Below are 8,254 nucleotides of genomic sequence, written 5' to 3'. Positions count from 1 at the left end.
CAGCGTGGCTCTGCTCGCTAATTCTGGAAATATAGGGATCCTATGAAATAAATTGTTTCAGTGTGGCTTTGGAGAGTCTGCGTCTTGACTTCCTCACCCTTATTGTTTCAAAGACTTCGTGCGTCCTTGGCCTTTAAGCTTCCTCTTGACAATTGCATCTTTTTCTCGCGGGCACTGAGATGCTTTCCACTCCAAACGGTGCCTTCGGTCCCCCGAAACGGTCACGTTTCTCGAGTCTCCAGGATTTGGCACTGGTTTTGCCAACCGCAGTGTCTGAGTATTTCGACCTCGCGGTGAATTCTTAGGCAAGCTAACTCGCCACTTTACATACATTTAGTGGTTTCTTTGGTACCTATAAGCAACCCTGAAACCCGAGACAGGAACCTAAGGGAACTGTCAGAAAGATTTCTGCCTATATCCTTGATATGCATTTGATAACTTAGCTACAATTATTTTTCTTAAAATAAAGCCATTCTTGAATTGAGTTTTTTCCCTTGAAACTGCACAAATCGACTGTAAATCCTATAAAGCAATCTTGGTTGTGTGATCAAGAGAGGGGGAAAAATGCAAGCCCATTTCTGTGACAGGCCATGTAGAAATGTGTTGAAACCCAAGCAAGGTAAAAAAAAAAAAAATCAGCTGTGCTAGAATAATTTCCAGTATTATTCTGATCCTTAAAGTTTTGGACAAAATAAGACGATATTTTACATCATTGCCAATAGGTCCCAGCACTGAATTCTCCTGAGGATTCTGTTTCACTTACACTTTTCAGTCCAAACTTTTTTTTTTCTTCACACAATGATTTATTATGTAGGTAATTTTAGGGGATACAGTTTACAGCTTGAATTATTAGACCGAACACCTCTGGCTGACACCACGACGCCTTTTTTTCTGCCTGCAGCTGTGAGTCACAACCCCATTTTCATACCCAACCACTGCACATTCCTTCACAATGTATACTTCCTTCTTGCAAAGATCAAACATGCTTTGGTCAAAGTGTTTATTTTAAAATACAGGAAAATTAAAACTAAACACAGCCCTACTGAAAAATCCCCAAATGTATCATATTTTCCTCCTTCTGTGCCCACCAAAGAAAAAAAAAAAAAGTAACAAATTGCACCACTTTCTGGAATAAAATTTTGAATTGAAGGAGCACACACAGGCACAGTTTATGTTTTATTATTGAAACACACCAGAAAACCTCCACTTCTGTTCATATTTGGATTCCTCTTTGGATGTCATTAGTTTTTACCACAAAAACATCACAAGCCAAAAATAACAAACGAGGTATCATTTAAAAAGATGCTGACAGACATCTATTTTATTCACCAACCTACACACTCCTCATTCCTAGTTCATTTTCCCCTCTTAGTCTTTTTCTTTTAATTATGGCTTCTAGATTGTAACTTTAATGGGAGAAGGATATTTGGAAGTATTTTCCAAATAGAAAACAAAAGGTCTTGGTAACTTAGAAATAAGCAAACAATTCCCAAGCATCTCTGTAAGTCTTTGACATGTTCATGTGTTTCTTTTTCCCTTCAAATTAAGGTGAAAAGTTATAAGGTAAACTCACTCTCTTCAGCACCTGAATCCTGTAAAGTGGATTTTAACTGCAGATTTTGGTGGACAGGTTGTCCTTCCACAGAACACTATCTGCTGTCCATTTCAGCTTCTCTCTAGTCCCATGTGAAAGAGACATAGACCACAGGCACCTCCTCTCTGAAGCAATTTACTCAGCTTCTGCAGCCACACGGTTCTTTCACGGGGCAGAAATTGTTGGGCTGTTTTTAATCAAGTTTGGAAGCTGAATCTTTTCCCCCTGACGACGGTGCCCAGGGGTGGATCCGGCTGAATGTCTGGCGCTGCGGGCAGCAGGCTCGGCCACCCGTTTTTCAGACACAACACTGGAGAATGGCACTGAAATAATCACGTGTGGCAGAAATGTTTAACAAATATTAACCTTTCTTGCTTCCCATACTTGTGAGCTAAAAGGCAAAAGAAGTCAAAAGGAAACCTGAAATGACACTCATTTGCCTACTGAAGGCAGACCAAGAAATTGTAAAGCGGCTTGAAGCTTTGAAAATGTACTCTACAAAATCTTTCAAATTAAATGCTGCTTAGGATCAATGGTAGTAAATATATTTTTATGATCTGATTGGTTAACACTTTTCTAGATATAAATGATAATAAATTAACAAACCAGAAGTTTATTTCTAGGAAAAATTTGGGAGAAAAACAGAAAATCTAATACTTTTCTTCCTATTCTTTAAGGAGAGGCAATTATAGTACATACTAGATGAACTTTTTTTTAACTTTAGAGAAATAAATAAAAATATTTAGCTCTCATATACTATTGAAAATTCTTTACAAAAGTGGAGAATCAAGAATTTTCAAGACCAAGAACAAAACAAAGAATCAGATTACAGTCTTCCTCTAAAATACATTTCTTCCTTTGCAGGGTTTTCAAATGATACTTTTGGTGATTCTTTGTTTATTTAAACAATCTCTTCAAATTAAAATGCATTGAATATTTCCCCCTAGATAGCTTAACTTTAGACACACTAACATTTCTAAAAGTTCCAAGTGGAAATCAAATACTTTTTATAAAGCTTCAGCAACATTTTATGTAATTGTAAAACCAGTTTTATTATGACTTTTCTTTCATATTTGGTAGATTATCATATATATAAAAAAATTCTTACCCTGAAAATATCAACTCTTCCACCAGTCTTGTAAATTGTAATGTTGGGTTTATGATTTCATTTCCATTCTTTAAATCCAAGTGAATTAATTTAAAAACATAGACTTGGGCTAGAGGGGAGACATCAGTGGAAAGTCTTAAAGTATTAATGAAATACATCTCAACTGTCTTTCAGTACACACACATACACACACACAACCTCTTCTTGGGAAGAAAACATGTTTCAACTGAAGATAACAGTCACATCAGTCATCTGACATCAAATGCCTTCTAGAAAAGTTTAACATAGCTATTTTGTAATATAACACAACGGTCATTTAAAGTTTTAGGGTGACATTTTTCTAAAGCTTCATGTGATAATTTACTAATTCAGAAATGTAACAACTGATGGACTTTATTGGGCAAAATATTGCTTCATCTATTTGTTAATGTAGATATCACACAGGGTGCTGTTGTCGCTTATGTAAGTTTTCCTTTTTGCACACTTGCAGACAATTTACTATTCTCTTGTGCTCAAAATATTCTTGCATTTCAGAATTGAATGCTAGGAACTGAAGGTTGGAAACCAAATCTAGTGCCTTGTTTCCCTCTGACAGATGCTACTTTGGGTATCTTTTCTGCTAAGCAGATCTCAGAGCTAAATTAGCCTCATCATTTGCCTCTCTGTTTTTTCCTAAGGTTTGTGGTCCAAGTGGCAGCCCTCCCTGAAACAGACCATAGGTTCTGTGCGATTGTGGGGGGGAATGTTGCCTACTTCTTTGCTTCAAGTTTCACTGTGTTTTAAAAATACAATAAAATAAGTTTTAAAATCATTTTTAAGAGAGCATTTTCAAGAAACACTTCCTTTCCTATTGCCAGACAGCGCTGCTCCCCAACCTCTTGGCTGGAACCCTTGCTTTCGATTTGTTTGTTTCACGCATTTCCCTAAAGAGCCGGGCTCTCTGCGCCGCTTAATTCTGCTGTAAAAATGCATCGCTTCTGCTCTGAATCCTTCTCTGAAACAAATTGCTATCGAAAGTATATCAAGATCCGTTCCAAATATGGGATGTGAATCAATAGTCCCATGCTACAAATATTTTAAAAATTGTTTTTGCCATAGGAGTTCACACTCTTGCAATATATTTTTTTAATTGAAGTGGGGTTGCCTGTATTTCTCATAATAAACAAACAAAAAGTAGCAATTACCGTCTGCTTAGACCTTCCTTTATTATTATTTTTAGCCCGTGTATCATTACCTAACTGGTATGTGTTCTTCTGTCCAGCTCTTGATGATCTAGTTGAATTCTAGACATTGTGCCAAGAAGTGTATTTGAAGCAGATAAGTACGTATAATACAAATGCGTTTTGTTAGACCTGATGGATGCTATTTTTCTTTTAATAGGTTTGTAGCAAACTAACACAATAACACAATGTATTCCTTTTCAAGGTACATTGTTGAAACAGGTCTATTAAGAGCGCGTTGAGCTATTTCTCGCTTCTATTGAACAGTCTGTTGCTCAAACACAACAGCCAACAAACGCCAGCTGCCTCAACAAAAGTAGAAACCTAACCCTTTTATGTAATGTTTTAATAGAAAGGGTAGCTCTGTTTAATTAAAAACATTGATGATTCAGTGAAACAATGGAAACTCAAGTTCAAGTGGTGCTCTATTGATTTAAGATGATTTTTTACTAGCAATGGGTATAATTCATTCCCCCCCACCCCCAGCTCTCTCTTGTGTAAAGGGGTTTCTTCTTGGGGCATTATTTGGGTGAATGGGAAAAGACAGAGATGGCTATTGCCTTAGAAACCTGATTAACGCATGTTGCTTTGAGGGTAAGGTGTTTAATTTATAAGTGCACCCCATATTTTTTGTCAGTTTATTCGCGGTGGGGAAGCTTTGAAAGTAGCTCCTCTCAGCAGGTTAAAAAGTGAAGTCTGCGTCCTGGCATTTAAATGTCTTTGTTATTGTGTCAAGCAAGTTGTTGAAAACTGCATGCCCAGAATACTAAGGTTGGACAGCAAGAGAAGGCAAGTTGTGTGTGTATGTGGTGTGTGTGTGTGTGTGTTTGTGCGCGCACACGCGCGCCCCTGGGCGCAGGGCTGTGTGTGCGAGGACAATTATTTTCATCAGCTGCTTGCAAGCCCGCGCCCGACTGCTCCTCTTTGCAGAACCGACGGCCTCCGGGCTTTCAACTCTGGAAGTGAAGCAGGACGAATTCCTCCATGGAGACTCCCTCCTTGGGAGCGTCGAACTCTCGCTGCCCCGGGGAGCGGGGCTCGATAAAGGCTACCCAGGTCGCCTCCTGGCAGGGGAGCACGCGAGGGCCGCGAGATCCCGGGGTTCGCCGCCCGGAGACCACCCCCCGCGCGGATGGCCCGGGATGGGGGGCGGTGAGGACGCCGGGAGGGAGGGCGGCGGCTGCGGCCTCGGGGTCAAGGTGGGCGGGGGCAGGTGCTTCCCTCCGCCGCGTCCGCAGGCGGCGCCGTCCCGGCGGACCTAGGCAGGGGCCGGCAGAGCGCGGCGGCCGCGTCTCGCACTCCTTCCTCCCACGCCGGGCTTCACAACTCCCGGGCCCTGGGGAATGTGAGGGACTTGAGAGACCGCAGGCCCACTCGAGGCACTCCCGCAAAACAACGGCGAGGAGGGGCGCGAAGTCCGCGATCTCGGCCTGCAGGCCGCCCCGAGCCTCGGCGAGGTCCCCTTCCCCGTAGGGCGCTCTTCCCTGCCGGCTGAGGGAGGCCAGGGGCTTCTCCTGGATCCTTTCCCGCGGCCGTACAAGTCCCCAGGGTGGGCCAAGGACAGAACGCCTCAGGCGTCGTTCATCTGCTCCCCACCGCTGCGGCCCAGGCCCAGCCCTGCGGCCTCCGAGCCGCGCCCTCCATGCTGCCACAGGCCTCGAGGGCCGCACTTCCTCCCGCTCCCGACGTTCTGCGCACCAGGGGTCAAAGGGCGCGGTCCGCCTCGACTGGCTTCCGGTCCGTTCTCCCGAGCTCCGACTCGCCACCACCCAGCCGCAAGCCGCTGTGGGCCCCCTAGGCTGGCGGCGGGTGGGGACGAGCCCTGGGGACGAGCCCTGGAGCCGGCCCGTCGGGTCGGGCCCACCGTCGCGGATGAAACCCGGGGAGACCACGGCCAGAAAGGGACCCGAGAGGGAAACGTCCACATGGGCCCCTCAGGCCCACAGTGAATTATTTAAGCTGCTCCTGGTGTTTAAAGAGGTTTTTCAGTTTTTAAAGAATGTTGTAAAAAAATATCAGCCCTTGTTAACTCCCTCATTACATGCTTTTTCCCCCTCCGCTGAACAAGCCCTGTTTCCTGAGACCGAGGAGCTATGTAAGTGTTTAAACATGTGTCAAGTGTCTTATAAATAATACAAATTCATAAAGAAGAAGAGGAAACTTAACTGATACCTGAAGTACTTGGCATAGCTGCCTTTCGCTGGGAGGTTATTTTTGGCTGGGGAACCGGGGGCGAGGAAAGGGCCCTGCCACGTGGCACCTGGCAGAGCTCTTGCCTTGCCTTGGCTCCCTGCGATGAGCCTGTCCTCATCCCTGCGGTGAAAGCCTGCAGGGGCCTCTGTCCAGGCCAAGATGGAAGTTCAAGGCATCTGCAGGGTCCGTACAATGTAGGGTTAATACGCAGCTCCGTGTGTTGGAGTTGCCTTTCTGTCCTTTCCTCTCCACCCCCATCCTTTCAGCATTTTTCCTTTCTGCTCTATCTCCGCAAAAGGTTCTGTTGCTGTGACAATGCTAAGGTATCCTTCCCTCCTCCTTAGAATGAAAGTTAGTGCTGCTTCTGGCAAAAAAAAAAAAAAAAAAAGACCTGAGAAGCCGGGCGTGGTGGCTCACACCTGTAATCCTAGCACTTGGGGGACTGAGGTGGAAGGATTGCTAGAGTCCAGAATTTTGAGACCAACCTAGGCAACATAGTAAAAAATAAAAAAATTTAGCTGAGCGTGGTTGCCTGCACCTGTAGTCTCAGCCCAGGAGGTTGAGGCAGTGGTGAGCCGAGATGGTGCTACTGCACTCCAGCCTGGGCAAGAGACTCCAACTCAGAAAACAAACAAAAAACCATAGGAGAGATGAGGTCTAGGGTTTAATTTGAGATCTGGTCTTCCAAACTATCTAAGTTTTTGTATTTATTGTCTTATCTAGAAAGCTTTAAAAAAAATGACTCTAACACACTTTGAGAACTTTTGAGGAAGGTAAGCACAAAGTATTATTTTACAATAAAATGACTTATATTAGTTACCCCTATACATTAGTGTCTTGGATGATGCTTTTCATATTGTCATTCTAAGGAAGATTTTGTTTGAGCATTCTATTTCTAGCTGTTTTAAAATGTCTAAATTTAGGCCTTGTGCGGTGGTTTATACCTGTAATCCCAACACTGTGGGAGGCAGAGGCAGAGCATTGCCTGAGCCCAGCTCCAGACCAGCCTGAGCAACACAACAAAAACTCATCTCTACAATAAATAAGAAAATTAGGCCGGGCTTGGTGGCTCAGCCTATAATCCCACGCTTTGGGAGGCCGAGGTGAGTGGATTGCCTGAGCCTGCAGGTTCAAGACTCGCCTGGGCAACTTGGCAAGACCTCATCTCTACAATAAATAAATAAAAAAAATTAGCCGGGCGTGGTAGCGCGCACCTGTAGTTCCAGCTAGTTGGAAGGCTGAGGTGGAAAGATTGCCGGAGCCCAGCAGTTCGAGGCTGCGGTGGCTGGGAGCGGCCACTGCACTCCACTCTGGGTGATAGAGAAAGACTCCAACTCAAAATAAATAAATAAATAGATAAATAAATAAATAAATAAGAAAATTAGCCAGATGTGGTGGCATGTGTCTGTGGTTCTAGGTACTTGGAAGGCTGAGCAGAAGGATCACCTGAGCACACACTGAGACTGCAGTGGCCGTGAGTGTGCCATTGCACTCCAGCCTGGGTGACAGAACGAGACTCCTACTCAAAAAAAAAAAAAAAAAAAAAAAGTATCTTGATTTCAAAACACCATACTTATAGTCAACGTAGTAACAAAAATTGCAGCAGATTTGAGGACGAGCTTACACATTCACTTCTTAAGAATGTTTAAATTTTTTTTTTGAATTACAAGATCACTTTTAACATTTTGGGGTGAGCCTCACAGGAATAAAAACACTGAGAAGGGGCAACCCCCTCACCCCCAGGAGTGGCCCAGGGGGAGAGAGGCTACCTGAGGGGAAGGGACCTGCTGCAGATTCCGGGCAAAGGGACTGCCATCAGTTGGGACCTGTGAGCACTCCAGGAGGAAAGGCGAGCTGGTGGGACTGGCTCCAGGCACACAGGCAAGGGCAAGAGGATGGGACACGAAGCCACACAGCTACTTGGGTCTCTCCTTTTTCTCATTTGCCTTTTTCTGCTTCTGCTGCATGATCTCCAAGACCTTCTGCTTGCGGGCAGCAGCAGAAAGCCTGTCATCTCGGCGCTTTCCCTTAATCAAGTCGCTCTGGTTTTCGTATTCTGCGGGGCAAGCTCACGCTGGTTACCGCGGGTCATGAGGATGGCAGCGGCTCTGTCCCAACGTTTTCTTTTTTTTTTTTTTT

At 44.3% G+C, this 8,254-nt stretch overlaps 1 pseudogene; it reads right to left on the bottom strand.

Moving 5' to 3' along the window:
* Positions 1-8,031: 8,031 nt before the first annotated feature.
* Positions 8,032-8,207, bottom strand: LOC103266295 (annotated as a pseudogene).
* Positions 8,208-8,254: the final 47 nt, after the last annotated feature.

The sequence above is a fragment of the Carlito syrichta genome, unplaced genomic scaffold, assembly GCF_000164805.1.
Source record: "Carlito syrichta isolate Samal-C Ts95f unplaced genomic scaffold, Tarsius_syrichta-2.0.1 Scaffold307134, whole genome shotgun sequence".
Taxonomy (NCBI): domain Eukaryota; kingdom Metazoa; phylum Chordata; class Mammalia; order Primates; family Tarsiidae; genus Carlito; species Carlito syrichta.
This window is presented reverse-complemented; position numbering and strand designations above follow the sequence as displayed.